Raw genomic sequence first — 24,350 nt, 5'->3', positions numbered from 1 at the left:
CTGGTCTCTAGTCTGCCTCAATTTCAAGCCCCAGCTTTGGCCCTTTCTGGCCGTGCAACTCAGGCAAGTCATTTCACCTTTGTGTGTGTCAGTCTTCTCCTTGGTAAAATGGGGGTTTTAAGTGCCTGCCTCATAGGGTTGTTACAAAAATAGTTAGGAGTAGTGTCCGTTCATAGTAAATGTTCAATAAGTATTAGCTTTTATTAATATAGGCCACAGAAGGCCGCTGGGCCACAAAGATAGGCATCCACAAATAAACACATGTAAACATACCTGATTATATATAACAATAATGGCAAAAGTAGTAGAAAACACTAAGGAGTTGCTGGGGTAATTTGGGTGGCTGAAGCTGAGTGAGGTCGTTGAATACTGAACAGTGAGTATGGGAGGAGAACATTCCTAAGACAACAGTGCGTTCACCCAACAAAACATATGCCGTGTTTCCTGCTTATGCTGCCTTGTGGACGTTTGTGAATTCCACAGGTCAAATTTAGGGAGAAAGGTGCTAAAAAGAGCTCCTTTGGCCAGGTGCCAGGACTCTTCCTGGGGTGTGCCTTCAGAGGGTAAAGGATACAGATTAGAATACCATGGATCCCAAGGAAGAGGGAGTTTTGATTAAATAATCGGTTAAGAATCGTGCAACAGAGGAAAGACCAGCCGGTTATCATGTAGAGAATAGTTTCAGTGAAGAGTTGAGAAGCCATTTCCTAAGGTATTAAGATTAAATAAAAGGGATTAACATTAAATAAATGGTTGTGTTGAAAAATAGAGACAAAGTGGATCATCCATTCAGGGTCCTTAGTATTGAAAGGTTAGGAGTGAAGGATCCTTAAAAGTTAATAGAAATCGCATCTAAACAACACTTCAGTGTTCTCTCTCTCTCTGTCTCTTTTGACCATAACCAAATAGCTGAAAGAAAGAACATTTTTATTTCATACTGTAAATTTTTAAAAATGAGAACAATGATAAAATGAATTTGACTCATGAAGTGTGTTTTCCATTGAAGTTGTACTATCTGTTGCCGAGCTTGACAAGTTGATTGCTTAACTTGCGATATTATTTATGCAACTGCTTTCCCATCTGTAGTGAGAAGATTGAGAAACATTGCTCTGATTTGTATATCTACGAGTCTTCCTGACTCATGGAGAAGCCTTGCAGAAGGAATCGCTCGGTGTACATTTGTGGAACACTTTTGGGGTGCTGCTTGATGCAGTGAAGTCATAGTGTACAGGTCTTGGCCTCGTGGTTTTTGAAGTCTGAGGGTTGCCCATCATTTCTCTTTAGGCTGGATTGTCCCCCGTGGTGGAAGGTGGAATCTTACAGTTTTACCTCCAGTACTGACTCACATATTTGCATGCTTTTCTCCAAGGTGGAGAGAAATCATGTCATTTGTGAAAGCAATGATTGAACATCAGTCTTTTATAAGAAAAGATAGAACTTTATAGTTGTTTGATCACAGCCAACTGGCACATTATTACTGCATTAGCAAGGAGACCTCCTGACCTCTGGCTTGGCAGTGAAGCTGTTAAGTGTGGGGCCACTTTTTCCCCATTGGAGGATGAAGAATCTTGGTTATTCCTTTTTGTTGGGTGTCTGTTTAAAATGAAGAAATGTGATTTTTAGTAACCGTGGGATTTTGGAGATTTCCAGGGTGCCGTATTTAAGTAATCCAGTGATGGGCTTCGAAAATATTACGAATTCTTTATGTTGCTCCCTGGGGTGTGTCGCCCCAAAAACCAACTATAGCCCAGAGCCAAGAACAGAGAGGGCTGTGACCATTAGGCCCAACTCCCATCAAGCTGACTGAAAGGACTCCTCTACACCTTTAGACTGTTTTCTCCGTCCTTCCTTTAATTGTGGCCCAATAAAGGGTGCTTCCTCCGAGATAAGGTTCTAATCAGGTGTTCGAGCCTACTTCTGTGGAGCTCACAGATGCATGCAAAGCCCCTTAGGAGTTCTGGCCATGCGAGGCAAAGCTGAGATTTGCGATCCAGGCTAGCGTACCCACGCCCCGCCCCGGCCTGCCCCGCCCCCGCCCGCTCTCTATTCAAGGGGCAAGTAAGTGCTTCTTGAATGAACACAGAACATAATTTCTGGGAGTTGCTAGTGAGAGAAGCAGGAAGGATTTCCTCGGTCCTATCTCCTCTTAGTCTTTGGGAGAGTCTTAAAATTTTTTAACTTAGACTGTTTTCTTCATTTAATTCTGAATTGAATGCATTATGTCCTTTTGATGTGTATATTATCTTATTCCTGGGTTTTATTCTTGAACCCAATTGGAAAGTTTCAAGGCAAACATTTGGTTTTCTGTTAGCCCACAAATTGGGCAATGGTTGTTCAATTATGGTCTTCCGTTGACTTAGGCAGAGTCACATGTTAAAGTATATTTTGTTAGTAGCCCACAAAGCATACCAACCGTCAGTCCTTTGTCATGTCTGACTGTGGGCAGTAATATTATAGTAATAGTAATATTCCCAGATTTCATCTGTGGATTTTTTAAATGTACCGTCCAGAAATTCACTTTAAAATACATCAGTGACAAAACAGCCGAGCATAGAATAGATATTATGTCCTCTGCCCACTTATCCAAAAATTAATAATGGTCTCCCAGTAGACTCAAATGCTTCCCAGAGTACCTTACTCACAAACACGCCCCAAATCTAGAAAAACAAATCCAGTTCAATATCGTGAAGAACTGTTAATAACCGTGGCTGTTTGTAGTGGTTATGCTGATTATCCAATATTAAATGGTTGTGGTACATACCTGTTATTTTTTCTTTGTCCTCAAACCCACCTTTTATCACCAATAGCACCTTCTTCCTTTTGGGAACTGATCCCGCCTCTGACTTCAAACTGGTGGTTTCAGCGGATGCTGCCGTGTTGCCAGGTAACACCCCCTCACCCCCTCCCCTCCAGGTCCCAGACCAGGTTCAAATCAGAGCAATCGGAATCCCTCCCTAGGAGTTTTTAAAAATTCGAATTAGGAAAGAGACTCATTCTTTGTTCAGAGGCCTAGATTTTAACGAACAAAACTCAGGAGCTGTTTGGTGGCCATGTGTCCATTGCTGAGAATGGAGCTAAAATGCAGAGAAAAAGGACTTAGAAATCAAAGGTGTTTTCAGTCTCTGCTTCCAGTGGTTTCAGAGGCCCGGCTCTGTCGTTGCGTTTCCCGTGTTTTTTTCATTAAACCAGGGCTTCTCAACTGGGGGCTGTTTTATCTCCTCCTGGGGTTATTTGGTCACGTCTGGAGACATTTTTGGTTGTCCCAGCTAGAGAGCTGTAGCTGGCATCTAGTGGGTAGAGGCCAGGGAGGCTGCTAAACCATCCTGCAGTGTCTGGGACAGCTCCCGTATCACACAGAATTATCTGGCTCAAAAGGTCAGGGGGGCTTAACGTTGATAATCCCTGAATTTTAATCCGTCTTGCCAACATGTTGAATAACCTTAGCATCCATTCAGTACCTCTCTCCCCTTCTGCACTTTTTGAAAGTTAGCTAGAATTAGTTTCCTTTCAAGAGAACCTGAACTAACCTGGTGGTATACATAAACCGTGAGTGTAGTTTGGTTATTGTCACACATTTCAGTCCCACATTGAACAGAGTTTCCAGCACATAGCTGACCTCATGTACAGATATCCCATCCCCTGGGCTTAGAGGGACTGTTAATTCAGCTGCCACCCAGGTTCGGATGGACATTTGTTGTCTCTTGGGTTCCTAAACAACATATTCCAAACTCAAACTTTTGAAGCAAAGCCCATTCACTCATGAGTCGCTGTTAGTATTGCATCAGAATTATGCTGCCTTCTCTAAAATACCTCTTGAGGGGCCTCTGGGTGGCTCAGTCGGTTAAGCGTCCGACTTCGGCTCAGGTCACGATCTCCTGGTCCGTGGGTTCGAGCCCCGTGTCAGGGTCTGTGCTGACAGCTCAGAGCCTGGAGCCTGCTTCGGATTCTGTGTCTCCCTCTCTCTGCTCCTCCTCCGTTCATGCTCTGTCTCTCTCTGTCTCAAAAATAAATAAACATTTAAAAAACAATAAAATAAAATACCTCTTGAGGTCCACATTCCGCTCATACAGGAGGAATGAAATACCCATTTTTATGAACAGCTATGATGAAAAGAAAAGTTCAGATATGTGGAACTAAACCTAACGCTGTCTTGGAACAGCCTTGATCTAGCATTGCTGGCGGGAGGAACAGCCAGCATCTGTATTTACGTGGGTTGGGCAGCCAAAGTTCCTCTTTGAAACTTTCAGAAAGAAGGTACATTCCGACTCCCGTTCATGGATTTCTCAATGAACAGGCTGATGAGCAGTGTCAGTGATGATCTGAGACTTTGCGCATAGAGAGCCCTGCAGCTTAACACCGAGATTAAGAATCAGATTTAGTAATGGGGCGCCTGGGTGGCTCAGTCGGTTGACCGACTTTGGCTCAGGTCATGATCTTGCAGTTTGTGAGTTCGCGCCCCGGGTCGGGCTCTGTGCTGAGGGCTCAGAGCCTGGAGCCTGCCTCGGATTCTGTTGTCTCCCTCTGTCTGCCTCTTCCCCCGCTCATGCTCTGCCTCTCTCTGTCTCTCAAAAACGAATAAATGTTAAAAAAAATTTTTTTTAAGAATCAGATTTAGTATTAACCTACATTTTACACTAAATCTTTATTTAAATTTTCTTTGGCCTTTTTTTTTTTTTTTTTTTTTTTAAAACCATGACTGGGGATTATCTCTCTGTTTCTTTCCCCCTGGCCTCCCCTCAATTGCTCTGTTTAAACTAGAGTTGAACCGTAGAGTATTTTGTGAGGCTGAGTTTCTTTCTCTCTCTTTCCCCTCTCTTTGGCACAGAGTTGACACACAGGCACTCATTAAATATTTGTTCAAAGAATGATGATGATGATCTCATCCAGCCTCACAGCACTATTATCTGAATTCCAGTAACTCTCCAGTTTTTATTCCCAGCTTAGACTTCTCTTCCCAACTCTCTGTTTGATTACCTGCCTGACATCTCTGCTTGGAGGTTTCTAGTAGACACATGCTAGGAATATCCCTGTCTTTGGGCCTTTAGGGAACTTTAGGGGACTTGCTCCCTGGACTTGGAATGCTTTCCCCAGATATCTGTGTGGCTAACTCTGTGGCTAACCTCCCCTCCTTCAAACATGTCCTTACACATCATCTTCTCAATGCGACCATCCTGACCACCCCATTACAATTATAATTCGCCTCTTTCCCCACGTTCAACCTAGATTTTCCCCATATTCTACCTGATTTCCCTTCACTTACTCTACTACTTTTTTTTCTCCCCATAACACTTATCACCATTTAACATACCTTATTAACACTGTTTATTATGTTATTTTTAACATACTATGGTTATTATTTATTATCTGTTTGGAGTCTGACTAGATTATGAACAAAACCATGATCATTCAAATTGGTGTCTTTTGACTCCCAAGTTCAATTCAGTTTTTGTTACAAACCAGCTCCTTCTTGTTGATTTAAAATTTTTTTTAACGTTTATTCATTTTTCAGAGACAGAGACAGAGCGTGAGCGGGCAAGGGGCAGAGAGAGAGGGAGGCACAGAATCCGAAGCAGGCTCCAGGCTTGGAGCTGTACAGCACAGAGCCCGATGCAGGGCTCGAACTCACGAACTGTGAGATCATGACCTGAGCCAAAGTCAGACGTCTAACTGACTGAGCCACCCGGGTGCCCCAACTCCTTCTTGTTGATTTTAGAATAATGATCCTGACATTTTGGGGTGTACTACTCCCCCCTTCTGTCCCCCCACCCCCCGCCACCTCCTGAAGTTTTGGACTCAGTCTTTGCTTCAGAGTAATAAACTTCATATATAAAATCTACATAATTAAAGTGATGTTTCATTGTGTTTCTCACTGTAACCCAAAACCCTGGATTTTCAAACTTGGAAGTTGTTTGGTATCATCTAAAGTTAAATATAGGCTATGTAGCATAAACAAGAGGCAAGAAGGGGAGTGGGGGGGGGGGGGGTCCAAAGAGAGGCTGTTTTCTTCCAAAGCAGCTTAAATGGGAAGTATGGAAAGGCCACATGACAGACTTAAGACATCTTGAACACACAGAAAACAAAAATCAGTAGTGGTTTAGGATATGAGCCCCGGGTTAAAAGTCCTGAAACCAGGTGCTTTCCACCTAGGCATTCCTGTGTCTTAAACTCTAGGTGGGGTGTTATTGTGATTGATTTATTTAGTAATGATTCATAATTATCCCAAGCAGTTATGGGAGGCATGCTAGTATTTAAGTGCAAAAACACCCACATTTGGATTCAGAATACCTTGTCCGTCTGTGTTAGGATGGCCAAAGTCATTTGTTCTGAGATCAGCTCTCTGGCACGGTGACTGATGGGTGATGATGGGCATGCAGTTAAGGAAAGCTTACTATCCAAAGCTGGAGCGTAAGGTGCTGGGAGAGTCTGTGTGTGTCTTTCCATTAGTTTCTTTTTTTCTTAACCATAGTTTTAAATTTTTCACGTAAAATTGTAAAAATTAACAGAAAGTAAAATTGACCTTTCTGCTATATAGTTCTGTGGATTTTTAACGTTACACACACACACACACACACACACACCCATTCTCTTTTGCTGTAACCATTTCATAATCAGGATCCAGGACAGTTTCATCACTCCCCCAAAGCTCCCTCATGTTATCCCTTTGTAGCCACACCTGTCTCCCTGTCCCCCTCTGCCCAACCTGGTCTCCCTTGCTGTAGTTTTGTGTTTGCAAGCATGTTGTGTAAATGGAATCACATAGTATCTAACTCTTCTAAAATGGGCTTCTTTCAGTTAGCATAGTCCTTTTGAGATCCATTCAAGATGTGTATCTGTCAATAGTTCTTTCTTTATTACTGAGTAGTATTCTATCATGTGGAGGTACTATGGCCATCCATCACCTGTTCAAGCACATTTGGGCTGTTTCTTGTCTTTGGTAATTATGAATAGAGCTGCTACAAATATTTATGTACAGGTTTTTGGGTGAGCATAAATTTCATTTTTCTAGGGCAAGTACCCAAAAGTGGGAACGGTAAGTATATGCTTAATGTTATAAGAAAACTACCTGTACGCAAATGTTCTTAGCTGCATTATTCATAATGGTCAAAAAGCGAAAATAATCCATATGTCTATCAACTGATGAATAGATAAATAAGATACAATTGATATTATTGGCAAGGAAAAGAAATGAAGTATTGACCCTTACTACAAAATGGGTGAACCATGAAAACATGCCAGGTGAACGAAGCTGGTCACAAAGGGCCACATGTAGTATGATTTCATTCGTAAGAAATGTCCAGAATGGGCAAATCCACAGGGACATAGATTGGTAGACGTTGGGGAGGTAGATTGGTTGCCTGAGGCTGGGAGGGTTTGGGGAGGTATGGGGAGTGACTGCTAATGGGTATGGGGAAAACAAAACACATTATTGGGGTGATGGTTGTACAACTTGTAAACATACTGGAAACCACTGAACAGCCTACTTTAAATGGGGGAATTATATGCCCTATGAATTCTATCTCGATAGACTGTTACTGAAAACAGTTAACTCCGATCTTGTTTTTCACGGTGGCTATACCGTTTTGTGTTATCACCAGCAGTTGTGGGAGTGCCAGGTGCTCCGTATCCTCACCAGCACTTGGTATTGGCAGCATTTTTTATTTTAGCAATTTCAGAAAGCGTGTAGTGATAATTCATGTTAATTTGCCTTTCCCTAATGGCTAATGACGCAATACATCTTTCATGTGCCTATTTGCCATCTTTAGTGAGGTGTCTGGACAAGTCTTTTGCCCATTCTAAAATTGAGTACTGTTTTCTTAGTATTAGGCGTGAGAGAGGTCTTTATATGTTCTGGGCACAAGTCCTGTGTCAGATCCATGATTTGCAAGTACGTGTTTTCTCTCAGTCTCCCAATTAGCTTCTCTTTTCACTCTTTTAACATAAATCCTTTTTGATACATTGCAAGTTCTAGCAGGGCTTCCTTGTCTGTTTACTCCTATATCCTAGTGCCCAATATAGTGTCTGACACAAATACCACTCAGTTAATATTTCATGAATGAATGAATGACTACTTTCTTCCTGATTAGCAACAGATATTTTTTTCCTGAGAGATAATAAATATATAAAAAAATAAACCTGATTATATCACTTCCCTGATTAAAAAATTTCCAGTTACCTCTTTAGGGAAAAAAAAATCTCTAATATAGATTGTGAGCCTGATATGATTCAGCTTGGTTCCTTGAACATTTCATGTTCTCTGCCGCATAGCTTTTACGTATGCTGTTCCCTCTGTCTGAAACACCTTTCCTTCCACTGTCTTTGCCAGGCCAGTTCCTTATTTTTATTTATTTCTTAGCACAAACATTGCCTTCAGTCGTTTATTCTAGACCCTGGGAATATAAAAGTGAGTAAGACAGGTGCAATCCTTGTCCTCTTGAGGCTTACTTTTCATGGCCCTCCCCCACCCCAGACTAGGTTGGGCACTTCTATTTTATGCTCACAGTCTCCCTATGAGTTTGCTTCGTAGAATTTTAATCGTCTGTAATTATATATGTTCAGTGTTCTTCACCCCACCAGACCATAAACCTTTATGCATTTTTGTTCATTTATCCTTTAAAAGAAATTTGAAAAATTCTTTCCCACAAAAATATGTACACACATACAGACACCTGTATTTCAAGGTGACATCTATAATTTGTCATTGTAAGTTTAGTCGAAAGGGTATGATTTCCAGGATATTATAAAACTTGACATTTTAAAGTGAAACTTTGATCACTCTCTCATACCTCTGTGCAATAAAAATGGGCATGTAAGGGGCGCCTGGGTGGCTCAGTCGGTTAAGCCACCGACTTCGGCTCAGGTCATGATCTCGCGGTCTGTGAGTTCCAGCCCCGCGTCGGGACGTGTGCTGACGGCTCAGGGCCTGGAGCCCACTTCGGATTCTGTGTCCCTCTGTCTCTGCCCATCCCCTGCTCATGCTCTGTCTCTTTCAAAAATAAATAAAAATTTGGGGCGCCTGGCTGGCGCAGTCGGTTAAGCGTCCGACTTCAGCCAGGTCACGATCTCGCGGTCCGTGAGTTCGAGCCCCACGTCAGGCTCTGGGCTGATGGCTCAGAGCCTGGAGCCTGTTTCCGATTCTGTGTCTTCCTCTTTCTCTGCCCCTCCCCCGTTCATGCTCTGTCTCTCTCTGTCCCAAAAATAAATAAACGTTGAAAAAAAAAAATTTAAAAAAAAAAAAATAAATAAAAATTTTTAAAAAAAGCCCTTAAGGCAACAGATGTTTTTAACTAGATCATGTGCAAGTGGGTGAATATAGCAGCTCTTTTCTAGGCTATGACAGTGTCCAATATCCACTATGTTCTTCCTTTTCATCTCCTACAACATGAGAGCTAAGAAACGTCGCTTGCATAAATAAATGGACAAGAATGGAAGGAGTTTGTTAGGGCACAGCCACTGCACGCAGTTCTTTGAACTTCCTCTGAGTGACATGCCAAGATGCCCCCAGAACTTTAAAAAATAACCTGTCAGATGACAGCTCAGTGCGATCCTTCCTTCATCGAGTTTAGTGAGAAAAGTTGGGTGCCCGGAGAGCTGCAGCGGGTTTTTCGTCTGGTCAGCGGAGCCGCTCCCGGTCTCAGCTCACCCGGCACGTCCGAGTTTCCTTCGCGACACGTGTTTATGTGCATGTAGGACGGTGTCCCGTGGTCAGATTCAGGCGCGGTGACAGCTGCATCCTTCTTGTACGACGTGGGAGAGGTGCTTGTGGAGGGCGCATGGGAAAGCAGAGCCCGGGGGGCTGTGGGTTTCAGCAGACCCCCAGGCAGGGCCGCCTCGGGAGCGAGTATGTGTGGACGCCGAGGGCCTGGACACGGGTCCCCCTTACAGGTGTGTGCGGGTGTGCCCTGGCAAGTCCCGCCCGTACCCCCAGGGGTGGCCGCCCCCGGCCTCCTGGGACTCGTGTGTGAGCACGTGAGCTGTTTTGTCAGTCACGGTTTCCTCGACTCCGGGCATCTAGTAAAAGAGCCGTATTTTTCTCTCCTGATCCAGGCGAGAGCTTTCATGTAAAATGTTTACGTAAAACTTGACTTCAAATCTATTAACCTTTTCAGTTTCCTTTGAAAGGACACAAAAGGGACAATGTTTTCGTTCCTGAACAGTATTATATGCTATGAAATTAATTTTTAATTTTCAAGAATGAAAATAGTGGTGTTTACATGTAAGGTTTTTGACCTAGTAAGCTTGAATTTGCTGCTGAAATAATATTTAGGGTATTTTTAGTACTTTTTAACCTAACGTAATTTTCACAGGATTAAAAGCAATAGTGTTGTCATTTGTGTTCTTTGTACGTGCAGTGATTTGGAGTTACCCTGCAGATACTTTGAGGCCTGTTACGGCTGGAGGGTAAGAGCTGGAGGGTAAGAGCTGTATGTGCGCGCATCAAATAAATTCGCTTAATTGCTGCTAAGGAACGTGACCTGCAGGTTGGCGGCTTCATCTTTCTGTTAATGTGCAGATTCTTAATGCTCAGTAGTATCTTGGAGGTTTCTGTTTTTCTGAAGAAAATCTCATACAGATTTTTGATGGCCTCTAACAATGCTACACTTCTCCAGGAAACCTTATCTTCCATGGAGCGTCTGGTTTTCCGTGAAGTCGTAATTTTGAATCAGAATTTCCAGCTGTTGCATCTAGTTTTATAGGGCCTGAGTTGAGAATCAAAAGCTAGGTTGTGTATTTAAATACGAGAAGTAAATGCTATCTTTCTTTTTATAAAACAGTATGGCAATTGTATTTAAGTATTTCCAATTGGCAGAGTTATTGTTCATGATTTGCTCCAGGAAAAACAAGATGAGTAACAGCTGAACAGCTTTAAGGAGCTACATTACATTGTAATCCTCTGTCAGTGCCCCGTGGGCCCCTGCACCCAGGGTGTCGGCACTATGACAGGTAAGATATAAAACGTTAGGACTCAGCAGAGCCTTAGAGGCCGATTAACCTGACTCTCCTCTTTCCAGATGAGGAAACTGAAGGCTCACTTCACCCGGTATTATAGCAAATTATCCCTAGGTTGAGCCAAAGAAATTGGGAATAGTGATACCACGATAATCGTGTTGTTTACTGTTTTAAATGCAGTCGTTCTGCACAGGCACACAAAGTGGGGCGGGGTGGGGGGGGGGCGGTGAGTACTGATTGGCAGCACTCCTGCTCGACCCCGCCCAGTGCCGGGGCCTGGGGGGCCAGTGAGGGTGAGGCAGAGAGATCCCCTCCTGTCTGGGAGACCGTTTGGCGATGCAAGTCAGCATTTAAAGCTGTTGGTAACTTTTTGCCTTGCAATTTCTCTTTATCTTAGGAATCAGAATCCGATAAAGTTTTGGGTATGGAAAAATATTCTGGTATGGTTTAGCAAAAAGATGTTCATTACAGCTTAATTTATCCTTGTGACAAATTAGAGGAAACAGCCTAGTCATTCAGCAATAGAGGAAGTCAAATTATGGTAAATTTAAACAATGAGATGTATATAGCCATGAAAGTAATTTTTAGAAGAAATTTTAATTACATGGGAAAGTGCTCATTATGGTGTCAATTAAAATAAATAGAATATAGACTTGTATACATAATGGTTTCAGTTATAGAAAGGATATGTACACAAAATGGGTCATAATATATCAAAGCGGTAAAAGCTTATTTCTAGGTGATGATATTATGGGTTGATTTTTTTTCTTCTTTATATTTTGCATATTTCATAAACCATCCACAACAAGCAGAAAATAAAGTTACAAAACAAGAAATTTGAAATATGGTTGAAGAGGCACATTTTTTCGTAATACCAAGCGATGAAGAACCCACTTTAAAATCCCTTTGAGGATAGGATCATGGACAGGATCGCTGAGGCGGCTGCCCCACCTCTGTCCCTGGGGGCGTGGATGCTAATGGTGGGGGACAGTGCCCCTTCTGGACCATGGACAGCCAGGTGAAATCCACAATAACTGCTGTTTAAATCAACAGTCATTTTATTTGGAAAAAAATAAATCTGAAGAGCCATTTTCCCCCATTGAACGAATATTCCTTTAGTCTTTGATTTAGCAAATGTTTTTGAGTGCCTGGTGCTTGGTTAGTTCTTCTGACTTCACGGTAATGTTCTGCTGCTCGTGATTCTTTTGCTTAGTGATTGTTGAAGTTTTCATAAACCTGCTTGCCATAATAGTCTGTTTTACAGGTAACTTGACACGGTTCCTGTTCTCACCTGGCTCAGGTTTAATAATTAAATTGGATTAGCTATTAAATAACGAATGTGTGTGTGTAGAAGCCAGTCGGTGTAATACCTGTGAACCTGAAAATTCCACTTGAATCGGTGCTGGGCTTGGGGGGGATGCAGATTATTGTTGCTCTGCAGTACACGGTCAAGCAGCTGTGCAAAGCAAATGTTATTTTTCTGAAAGGTAAGCTTTTCCAGAGCATGATATGGTTTTCTCTGCTTTCAAAAGTCTTTGGAAAAAAAAAATCTATGAATATTTTGAAGTCCTCAATTCCACTTCATAATTTCAAATTAATAACTTCTTACTATGTAATTTCATACGTTTTATACTACCCCCTAGGAAAAAAAAAGTATTTACTTACTTCAGATAGTTTACATTGATTTCAGTTGGTCTCATTCCACATTACAATTATGGCTTTCCATTCCACAAGGTATGGCTTAGAGTTGTGTTTCAAATTTGAAATGGGTTGTGCATTAATAAAGCTACTGTTTTTAATTTAAAAGAAAAGATCTTTTAAGGAAAGTTTGTTAGGCACTGGGGTAAATTTTTGAAATGTTTGTTTTATGTAAATTCAGGAGAGCCTCAAATTGTCCCCTGGCTGAGCAGTGGCACCTTTTTTCTTCATTTGCGGGTTTGGCCCGGTTGTGTGTTTTGTTTCACATGCTGTATAACCAAGGAATTCTAGAGCTGGTATATGCCGCTAGGTGAGCTTTCTGTCTTCTTGCAGAAATAGCCCCAGGCCCTGTGAAGTAAATGATGTCTGTGGTCAGAGGCCCTCAGAGAGGGAGATTCCCGTCTCCCCGGTGTTCAGCATCTCTCATCGTCCACATCTTTTTCTCTCTCTTTTCCTCATCTGTTATGAAACCAAGATCTTTATCTTAACACTTAAACTGCCTTGTTATTTGCCTGATATTTGGGAATACTAGCCTATACCTATTTGGACATAGCTAATTGTTACTATACTTCCTAAATATCCTGATTGCCTGTGCTGTGTTAGCTGATTGTTTTGTCCCAACGATGGTGTTATGTACTAGTGAATTAACGTTACAGAACTGGATTCCTTGGAGAGATTATAAAGTCTTTGATTTTGGATTGGACCAATGACACGAACAGTCCACACACATGGACTTACTTTTGTTTAGCAGTACAGTAAATATTAATGGACAATTGGGACTGTGCCAGTCATTGCCGGTCATTGCTGAGCATTGAAGATAAAATAAATGGGTGAGATTGTTTCAAAGTACAGGGAGTCTAGTAGGGAACTTTGCTGATACACTGGCAGTAGTCGGCCATGTGGGGTTTATTATTATTGGGCTTGTTATCTTACTTTGCAAGGAAGTAAGAGAGTTGCTTCAAATCCGTTTGCTTTTTTTTTTTACTCTACGTGATTCCCTCCACTTTTTATTCTTAAAAACAAACAACTTCGAAATTTAGAGAAGATGTGTATAAATGAGTTGTAACTTTATAACGACAAGCAGTATTCACTGAGGTTCTGTGGAGCGAGAGTTAAGTTTGATTTTCCTCATTAATATCATTAACGTCTTAAGTGACTTTTTCTAACAAGTAGAAAAAAACCCGCAGCATCTGTCCAGTGACAGTAATTAGTAATCATACCTCTTTTTTGACACATATCATATACCTTCAGATGTAAACACCCAGAAATACTTTCTCTGGCTGGGATAGCATATTGTCTCTCTCTAGTCTTGTGTCTCAGAAGGTAGAGTTCATCTTAGTTGACCTCAGTAGGCACAATACGAATTTTGTCCTAGGCATAGTAGATGTATCACAGGACGGTATGACAAGGTGATTCTGAGGACCAGTGGACACATCTTATACCGGCAGATTTTATAAGTTCTAGCATGTTAGGCAGTATAGACAGCACTTAAGAACAAAGATTCTGGAGCCACATTAACTGGGTTTTAATCCAGTTATGCTACATGTTAGCTGAGTGACATTGGGTACAGTATTTTACTTGTCTGTGCTTCAGTTTCCTCATATGTAAAATAGGGATAATATTATATCTCATAAGGTTGTTGTTGATGAGAATTAACTGAGTTGATATTTTTACGACAGTGCATTTTTATTTTTTATTTGGTTTTTTAAAGTTATTTGGAGAGAGAGAGAGAGAGAGAGCGTGAGACAAAGAAAGAGAAAGAATCCCAAGCAGGCTCTGTGCTGTCAGTGCAGAGCCGGACTTGGAGCTTGAACTCACGAACCTGAGATCACGACCTGAGCGGAAATCAAGAGTCTGACGCTTAACCGATTGAGCCCCCCGGGCTCCCCTTTGTAGGACAGGTTAAAACTGCCCGGTGCATTGTGTTCTGTGAGTGCCAGTGAATGAGTAAATAGATGTTCAATCGCCTGTTGATGTTTTTGGTATTTATCACAGAATAATGAAGCAACATTCTGTTCTGGGGCCTGGTCAGTCATTGCCGAATAAGTTGAATGATGACTTCATTTTTTTCTAGTTTGCCTTCCCCAACCTCCACGCCGCCCCCCCCCCCCCCAACAGTTTTGCTTCATTGATGGTGCATAATAAACATATTGGAAACTGGAAGTCTGTGCTCTTTGTTGGCATGTTGTCTCATGATCCTGGCACTCCAGCCTGAGCCTCAGAGCTGAGTCACAGGTCACCCTGTCCTAAACCTGCACCACAGAGGCCTTCTTGTGTGGATCCTGGGGGGCGAGGAGGGGAGTGCCCTGTCTTTCCCGGCTGCCCGGGCTCTGTGGAGCCCGAGGGGGAATCTGGGCCATTGTCCTCTTGCGGGTCTGCGATTATCCATTCCTGCAGCCAGTCTGGGTGGTGGCGCGGGGGTGGCGGGCCCAACCACAGTCCTCAGAAAGTACGCGGCTTGAAACGCTGGCTTTATGGAATTCGTTTCTGTGTAAACCATGAAGAAGCCAGCTCTTAACGTTGGCTAGGCGTCGGCGAAGCGCCCTCAGACACAGGCCGGTTTGCCTCGGCTGGCGCTGGAGGGAACCTCCTCCCTGCGTCCTGCGCGGGGCGTGTGAGTCCCTGCTCCGCACGGCCTCCCTGCGCCTGTCCTCTCTGCATGCCCCCCGAGCGCTTCGGCCTCAGAGCACCTTAGTCTGCACACGGCCCCGCGGTTTGCTGTGGCTGGCGACAGGCCTTTTCGGATTCCAGAACCCACGGCGCGGCGGTTGCCGAGCACGGCAAGGGTGAGAAGGCCAGCGTTTCTGCCCGCTGTTGTGTAGGCAGCATCATGGGAGGCTTGGAAGGACACGCCAAGCTGCTGATTGTCAAACAGCACGCTTCTCCCAGGCCTGGCTCCTCCTCCTCCCCCTCCTCCTCTCCCTCCCCCTCCTCCTCTCCCTCCCCCTCCTCCCCCTCCTCCTCTTCCTCCTCCTCCTCCTCCTCCTCCAGAGTGCGGGCTAGCGCGGTGGGTGGCGTGGGAGCGTGGACCCTGGATCGGGGACGGGCGAGGCTGCCCAGGGCCAGCAGCGAGCACTGGCCACGGGCGAGGCCGCCGGGATGAGTGGGGGGGCCTGCGCCCAGGAGCCACGCAGGCCGCAGAGACTGCCGGCCGAGCCGGCCGATCCGGCCGATCGGCTGGCGTAGCTCGGTGGGCGGCAGGGAGCAGCGCGCAGCAACGGGGCCTCTGGCACCGGGCCTCCTGGTCGAGCCCCGGCTCCCGTCGCTGACGCAGCGGCGGCCGCCACGGCATCTGCCCGCGCCGGGTTCCCACGCGGGGACTGACCCGGAGGGGAGAGGCCTCTGAGGGCTTTGGACGCCGCTTCGCCTCGCTGCCCAGGCCGCTGCGTTTCCCCTGACCTCCCCGCTGGCGCTGCTGTTTAAGAAATCGGGGTTCACCTCAGCGGTGGCCTTGGGCAGGCCTTCTGACTCTCCGTGTCTTCATTTTGAAATTGAGGATCTTAGCGCTGTCTGCTTTACCTTTGTCTCGGGAATGTAAAGAAGAAACGGAAAAAAAAGGGGGGGGGGGGAAGAAATCTTGTTTTTGAAAGTGCATATGACAAAGAGGTTTTGGTGAAGCCACGCTTATTTAAAGAGATGTAATTCGGGGCGTCTCACTTCGGCTCAGGTCATGAACTTGTGGATCCCAAGTTCGAGCCCCGTGTAGGGCTCTGTGCCAACAGCTTGGAGCCTGGAGCCTGCTTCTGCTTCTGTGTCTCCCTCTGTCTCTGTTGCTCCCCCACTTTCTCTCTCTTTCTCTCAAAAATAAAGATTAAAAAAAATGTAATTCATCTACAGGATTTCTTGAAATGACGTAATGTGATGGTCACTGATGTTCTTGTTCACCAGCCCAGTGTTTCAGATTTGGGCAGTTTTTAGGTAGCACCACTGTGCTCTGTCATTTTGTTTTGAACTCTTTCATCCATCCATTTTAACTTGTTCTATTCTTGCCGCTAGGGTACTGTGAGACCCTCCTTTAAAATGAAAAATCTTCCTTGTTATAGTAACTCAACAGATTACTTTCCCTAAAAATGAACTTTATTATTGTTTTTTCCTGCTTGTAAATTCACACACGGGTGGGGAAGCTGGAGGTGAAGTGGCATGAGGTTACCATTTATTTTTTGCATTTAAATACAGAGTTAAATATACAGGGAAGAAAGACCACAAGAAAGAAGAAGGGCTGTCATCTGTCACGTCTGCGTAAGAGAACATTTAACACCGTTGGCCTGCAGAAAGCCCTTTCCTGGGCATTCGAGGCCTTCGGCTGTTTGCATAGTGCTTGTTGTGTGCCAGGCATTTCTCTGAGCCCTTTGTGGAAAACACCCATTTCATCTTCCCACACCCAGTGAGGTATGTGCTATTAGTTTTTCCCATTTTACAAACGGAGAAACTGAGGCAAAGATAGGTTAAGTATTTGGGAAACAGCTAGTGACTGACTCCAGAGTCCTCTTTCCTGTGCCCTCGTCATCGGTGGTTCTCAGCCCTGCTTCTGGTTTGAACTCCTCTGGAAGCTCGTAGAGGAGGCCAGTGGGGAGAGAAGTACCTTGTACCCTCTTCTCCTGTTTCCGAGGTCCAAGGTCACACTCCCTCCCTGTTTGTCCAGTCTACCATTCCCCCTTTCCCCCAATTTCACGGCAGATGTAGGTGTTTAATGACCTGTTGCGGTTAAGGGCGGACCACTTTGTGGTTTAGCTGTGTACAGTGGGGTGCACGGAGGGATGGTATGTCCCACCCGGCACGGCATCTCCCACTCATAAGCACTGGATCGGCAGTTTCTCAGCGGTGATTCAGCGTATCGTTATTCTGCATCAGGGGAGAGCCCGTGTGTGTGCCAAGAGCATGAATAGTTCATTGGACACATGTAATTTTGCATCTGGGGCTAATCTGAGCCTTAGTTTTCTCACCTATAAAATGGGAAGGGGTGGTAATATTGTTGTGAAAATACGGAGTGTACTCTGTCCCGTAGTAGGTTGTCGGAAATAAATGCTCTGTTCTTTCCGTTGTAAATTAAATTCTAGTTACCCATAAAACCGAGATATGAAAGACTGCTTGAAAATACACTGTTCGTTTTCAGTCAGATACAAAAAGTCATGGAGTTTCTGGAGCTCAGATGGGCTTCAGGGATCAGGGAATGCAGTGTCGTCCTTTTACAAACAAGGAAACGAAGCAGGAAGAAGTGACTTGACCAGGAGCACAGTGTGAGCCCAGACGCTTCTTCCATACCGTATACGTGTACGAGCAGTTGGTTAACAAACGCTTTCTGTTGCCTTGATTGTTGCTACTTTTTACTTCATCACAGTCTATGTTCTGTAACCTTTCGGAAAAACACTTCGGGCCTGGAATATCTGACCCCCCAAGGCACACTTTCGCCTGTTAGGTAAAGTCCTAAAGGAAGCCACCATGGGACATGGGGTTAAGGAAGGAGGAGAAAGAGTTTATGTTTACCTTGTCAGTTTTTCCTACAGGAGAGAGAGAGGCACCAAGAAAATACCGACAGAACCGTGGTGAAAAGCCCACAAACCTCTTTCCGGTTCTTGTGTTTGCTGTGAAAACGGTGTTGTTATCTCATAAGGTCTTGCTTGTCTGTGGTGAAGAGCAGAGGGGAAAGGAAGGTATTGCAACTCAAGTAGACACTGGCATTTTGTTTCTACTAAACATCATGTTGTTAAAGCTTCAAAAACGGCATTATGCTCTGAGATTATTTTACGACTAAACATCATTTTCTACCGATACTTGAGAATAGATTTGTAGATTTCTGTCTTTGGTGATTACTCGAATTTGAATGAAAAGTGAACCAGTTCATTGACATGTAACATGTATGTCGAATTTGGGGCCTTCTTGCTAGGGACGTGTGCAGTCTGCGATGAAGACGCTAAGGTGTGCCGCTTCCTAATGTCAGAATCAAAGTTCCTGATTCCTGTGTCCCATCTCCCCTGCCCGGCCCAGAGCAATCCCTGCTCCCCCACCCCCGAAAGAGTTTTTAGAATCACCAAGGTGACCACAGTCTGGAGTCAGGTACGGTGGAGACTACCTATTCTTACCATTTGTAATTCCTCATCATTTTCTGTCCCATATACAAGACGTCTCGATTCGCTCAAACCCTTGGGAAATTTTTCCTCTGGAGGACTGTGAAATTAGCTATGGACAGTGTGGGGGTAAATGCCTGTGTCTTTTCCCAAAAAGCGGGTTTCTTAGAGAAGATAACTGTTTAGCCGGCTTAGCAGAACCTAAATTCGCATGGAGAAACACCTATCCAGACCTCGTCAAAGACTTGGATGGTCTGAAAGCAGGAACATTTGTAGCTTGCACTTTACTTGGTGTTTACGATATACTGTACGAGCACTTTGCAAATATTTAATATCGGTTTTTGACATGGCCATCACTATCTTTGTTTCCTGATTCTACACTGAGCTCTTAACCTTTTTGTGTGTTTATCTCAACTTTTCCAAAATGCAAAGTCCAAATTAGCATGTTTTAAAAAGTATAGTGGGAACAGAATGTGACTTAACTTTAAAAAATATTCATTATGCAGAAAAAACCTGAAGCTGTGAAATTTAAGTCTCGTGAGAGTTCACCAGATTTCTTCGGAACCTGAGTTTCATAAGCCTTGAAAACTTTGACATCTTACAAATGTTTGAGGGACTTGTCTTGACCGTCCCTCAGATGCACACATTCTGTCAGACTGCTGGGGAAGAGAGTGGCTGGGGAGAACGCTGCCCCCTCCCCAGACGTCCCCCACTGGCTTCTAAATCTGAGCGAAACTTCACAGTCAGATGGGGAGAGGAGAATTCAGAATATGTCTCTGTTTTAGTGCATGAAGTAGAAAGTGATAGTCATCACGGGATGAAGTCTGAGTTCTGATGTGTTGATGGGTCTTCGTATTAAGGCGCAGTGAATAGTATTTCCAGTTTCCTAGTGGAAACAAAGTGAGTTCTGCTGGGAGTGGTTCTCCTCATTGTTACTGTTAAATTCTTTGCTCTTTTTATACCGCCTAGATAATGTACAAACACGGTTTGGATCCTGTGTGTTTCACTTTCTTTTCTTACCAGAAGTGTTCGGTGAGTGTTTTCCCTGAGCAAATCCTTTCCAACAAAGTGTTTAACTTCGTGTGCACACAAATTCAAGAGTCAATTAAACATGTGTTTGATTACTTTATCACAAAGAATGCTACCTTGACTTAAAACAATTCTACTCTGTGGAAAGAGTTCTTTCTGTTCAAAAGAGGGTCCTTATTTCTAAAGAGCAGAGCTCTGATTTTAATTAAATAAGGAGCATTTTATGCAATTTTTTTCTAAAGCTTAAGATTAATTTCTATGGTTACTAGGGATATAAATCTCTAGATTGCTTTAAAACAAAGATTTTTGTTCAGGAGAGAGTTGACAGCTCTTTTTAAGAGAAGCTATTACTTAATTTTACTTTCCTAAGTTTAAACACATAAAAATATTTGTAATGATACCCCAAAGGCATCATAAAAATGTAAAATAATTGTACTCTAAAATATCTAAAATTACAGGAAATAGACCTCATTTTAAAAAATGAACTGGGATTCGTGGCCTGGGAACTGGGGTGTGGCATACTTCAAACCCAGAATCTCTTGTCAGGAGACTTTTTTTTTTTTTTTTTTTTAAATAGTAGAAAAGTCTTTTCTGTTGCCAGTCATACAAACTTTAAAATATATTCATTCTATTAGGAAATATTTTCTTGTCATTTTATTACCTTTAACACATGTTACTGTATTACAAATATGGGTATTCTTAGATCCCCTTTGAGAGACAGATTTCTGTCTCTAGAATTAGATGGCATCAGTTGACTGTGGATTAACTATATCACAATTAGACTATTTAGACTGATTTTAATGATTATTTTAAAAGTACATAGCCCAGTTTTCTAAGCAGCTCTGAACAAGGACAGCATAAATGGTTTCTAGTGTTTTACTTACTGAGAGTATACTTTCTCTCTGAGTAGATAACTGTTAACTGATAAATTGTTTCTAGGCTAAAAGTAACGTCGTATTTTAATAAACGTAGTGCAACATCTATGGAAGTGCAAATCCCCAACTTTTTACATAAATGAATTAAGACCCTCTTTCCTACTTTAGTACTGTAGTGTCTGTTTGTTTGTTTTGCTATTTTTATTTACTAAAGTTATAATTGGGTCTTGTATAGTAAAACGTCTTCTGTTTATTAGGAAAAGTAAAATTAGATTCACAAAATATTCAGACTGAAGTTTTGAAAGAAATGGCATTTTGTATGTAACATGAATGCTGTTGAGACTAGATACGCTTGTAGTTTAAAACATGCCTGATTCAGGAATGCTTTGCATTAAATGAGTTTATATTTTAAGAGCAAAACGGGGGAGAAAGAAAACTACTTTCCCTCCTTTTTTTTTTTTTTTTTTTTTTAAGAGAGGAGAAAATTAAGTTGAATGCAGATACTGAAAGTGCTGTAAGCTGTGTGAGCAACGAAAGTAAACACTGATTATTGCAAATGTACATTTGGACCAGTTTACTTTTATCTTTCAAGCGAAACATTTCCCACAGTTTTTGTGGGTTTTTATTTAAGTTGGGAAAACTTTGGAAGTTTGTGTGAAAGTATAAATAAGTTTGTGAAAGTCATGATTAGAGTTTGATAATAAACATTCAAGAAGCAAATTGGGGATCTGTGAAAGTCAGATGTGACATTTAATCATGTTTTCTTCTAAAACACACTGCAGTGAGAGGGGTGTCCATTTCTGTGGATCTGGAACAAAGACTTTGGCTGTAATTGAAAATAAGGGTTAAACGTGAGTTTTTCAATATGGATGAAGTTTAACAATTCTTTTAGGAGCCTTAGTGATTGCTATAGGAATCCCAAAGGGTGCCTCTTTCCAACTATAGGCAGAGAAATTATATATTTATTTATAGACTCCGTTTAAAGAACAAAATGCATACTTGTTTGCCAGGAAAACGTAAACAAGTTTTTACAAAATAAGCATTAAATTTTAGCAGATAGTGAGATTCTTAATTTTGCAAGGAGGAAAAAGTTTTTAGTTGGTTTGATGATTGAAATAGACCACAATCATAGAGTATAAATACATAAAAATAATATTTAAAAGCCTTAATCTAAAATATGTTTTAAATCTCCTTGTTATGGCATTAACCTCACAACTGCAAATTGACATTTTAATTTTAGTTGCTTACACTCCAATTCTTGGGGAAATTTGTTCACTTTTTACTGTAGGGACACTGTAAGTGTAGAAGGATATCACTTTACTAATTATTACATCCAGGCGCTTTTGAAATAGTAATCATCAGATATCGACTAACATATACTATAGAGTTTTTGAAAGATTCCTTGAACGTTGTAAAGTTTTACTTTCCTTTTTTCAGGACACTGTCACATGGGTCCCTTAAAAGTGCGTATATACGTGTTTGGGTGGACAGTGTTACGTTTTGATGACAATTTTATTGCTTACAAATTGACATGTGGCTTTCACTGAAATTTGTTTCTATGATAAGAAAGGAAATTTTTACATAGTGGTGTTTCAGATGCTTTTACCTAATGATAAAAACTATTAAGAGAGATTTAAATTGTATATACTGGTTTTACTTTTAAAGCATTCACACTGAGTTCTGAATATAATATTCGAATATAAGACTTAAAAATTTTTGTGTCTAAGCAAAACAGTACATCTTAAAAGCAGGATGAAGAGAGCGGCTTTGATTCTCAAAATCAAGATCTGTATGTAACATATAGCTCAGGATCTAACCATTACTTTTCTAGTTTATTTTATACACAGATTTTTCTCTGGCAAATGATTTATTAGCAACTAATTACGTTATGCCATTTTGAACACTTATGTAAGAATCAATTTTTATCAGGCTAGTCCCTATTTTATAAAACTTAGCAGTTAGAGATTTTTAGTTTTGTTCTAAATCTGAGAAACCAGTCAATCTTATTTTCGTTTTTTTCAAGCAGAGGATGTTGGAATGTTTGTGACATTCCTTGAAATGATATTTTCTGCCCTTTTTTTTTTTTTTTGCACATGTACGGAAGTACTTATTCATTCCAAAGGAGATCGTAATGAAGGAAAGGGATCTGTATTTTCTTGGAGGACAGGGAACGATGAAACAACGCCTGGACTGTGCTCGGAACTTGAACGTTTGTATTCCTGCTTGAGGCCAGCACGCTTTGCGTTTTATTCCCATTCACTCCGTTGAAAGATGACTTTGGAGGAGAGGCTGGTGTCTTGTTACCAAGCCGTCTTTCTCAGACCTTCATGATAAAATGCACACTGAGTCCTTTGCTTTTGTTTTTGCCAGCAGAGAAAAATACATGTTTTAGTGAAGCAAAGCACTTCCACTTTTGGGGCTTGAGTCTTATCAAGCAGTGTTTTCTGTTGAATGTAAATCATCGGCCTCCATCAGGTGGTATGGAAGTTGAATGTGTGTCCTCCCTTTGTACTGCCCGTCGTTGGTTTCACTCTTCTCCTTGCTGATGTGAAGCAGAAACTGGACGAGGTAGCAGTTTTGATGATGAGATTAGAAGTAGCCAGGCTGACTGTCTCCTGGCTTTTAGAGAACCTTATAAGCTCAGGGCCACCCCTTCCCCTTGTTTAGATATTACTTGCTCTTTTGAGTTTCAGATTACAGGAGCAATTGATCTGCATGACCTATCTTAAGAACTCTAACTTTGCAGTGGAAACTTAAACCAAATGTATATCCTCAAGAGACAAATCATCTTAAAACCAAGCTGTTGTCATTTTGATGTCCTGTACGGTTTGTGGAAGAACAGTGTGGTGCAGGGCACCACCTGGTGGACGGGAACGGTACTTGCTGCCATGGGTGGAAGATTGGGAGAACTAGCCTGTGCCCCCGGCTTGCGCGTGAGGGGATTTGTGTTGTTCCCGGCTCCTAATTTCTACCCAGGGCTAGGATCCCAGGAGAATGAGAGTGGGAGCAGCTGGTGGGATGTCAGTTTTATGTGCGGTCTTCCCACTCCTGTAGGTGTACGTGCCGGTCCTTGTCATCCTCGCAAACGTCTCCTTCTTATGGTTGATATTATAATTCAAATAAAAAGATGGTTTAAAAAATGTCAGTAGGGCAGCATTTCCTGTTTTTGAGTGCATTTATTTAACCTTCCTAGTAAGAATCTACCTTTGGGCGGGGCGCCTGGGTGGCTCAGTAGGTGAAGCGTCCGACTTTGGCTCCCGTCACGATCTTGCGGTCCGTGAGTTCAAGCCCCGCGTCGGGCTCCGTGCCGACAGCTCGGAGCCTGGAGCCTGCTTCAAATTCTGTGGCTCCCTCTCTCTCTGCTCCCCTGCTGATGCTCTGTCTCTCTCTGTCTCAAAATAAATTACAAAATTTAAAAAGAAAGCTGCCTTTGGGCTAGAACCTGTTTGTGGCCGCACACTTGATGCCCTTCACCTTACGCAGGGAGGGTTGCTTTGATTACCAGCTGTGTGCAGTCGTTGGCTGCTTGTTACACGGGGAGTGCGCCTTTGGTATACACTGAGACGTTTGCAAAACCCGTGTGAGAAAACTCCGTAGTTTTTTAAACTTTTAATACATCGTAACCACCTGTTTTAGGAACGGCTGTTCCTTCATGTGTATTTTAGAATGACACATTCTTGATAAAATACATCACTGATTCAGCAGCATTTGCGGAGCTAGGAACCCTGCCAGGCTT

The 24,350-nt window shown here is 42.6% G+C and overlaps 1 protein-coding gene across 6 annotated transcripts in view; it reads left to right on the top strand.

The window, feature by feature from the left end:
- The window catches only part of STX18 (syntaxin 18), a 121,275-nt gene that overhangs the window by 29,512 nt on the left and 67,413 nt on the right, over positions 1-24,350 (top strand). Inside the window, exon 1 of one of the 6 annotated variants that reach the window (XM_086705460.1) lies at positions 12,313-12,434. The exons of 4 other annotated variants lie outside the window; for them this stretch is intronic. The gene's annotated coding sequence lies outside the window, so the exon portion shown is untranslated. Of the gene's footprint in view, positions 1-12,312; positions 12,435-15,139; positions 15,432-24,350 lie in introns of those variants that run through there. One more of the 6 variants, XM_086705459.1, reaches the window with a different exon arrangement.

The sequence above is a fragment of the Puma concolor genome, chromosome B1, assembly GCF_028749965.1.
Source record: "Puma concolor isolate L17-30 chromosome B1, mPumCon1.1.hap2, whole genome shotgun sequence".
In the NCBI taxonomy this organism is placed as follows: Eukaryota; Metazoa; Chordata; class Mammalia; order Carnivora; family Felidae; genus Puma; species Puma concolor.
This window is presented reverse-complemented; position numbering and strand designations above follow the sequence as displayed.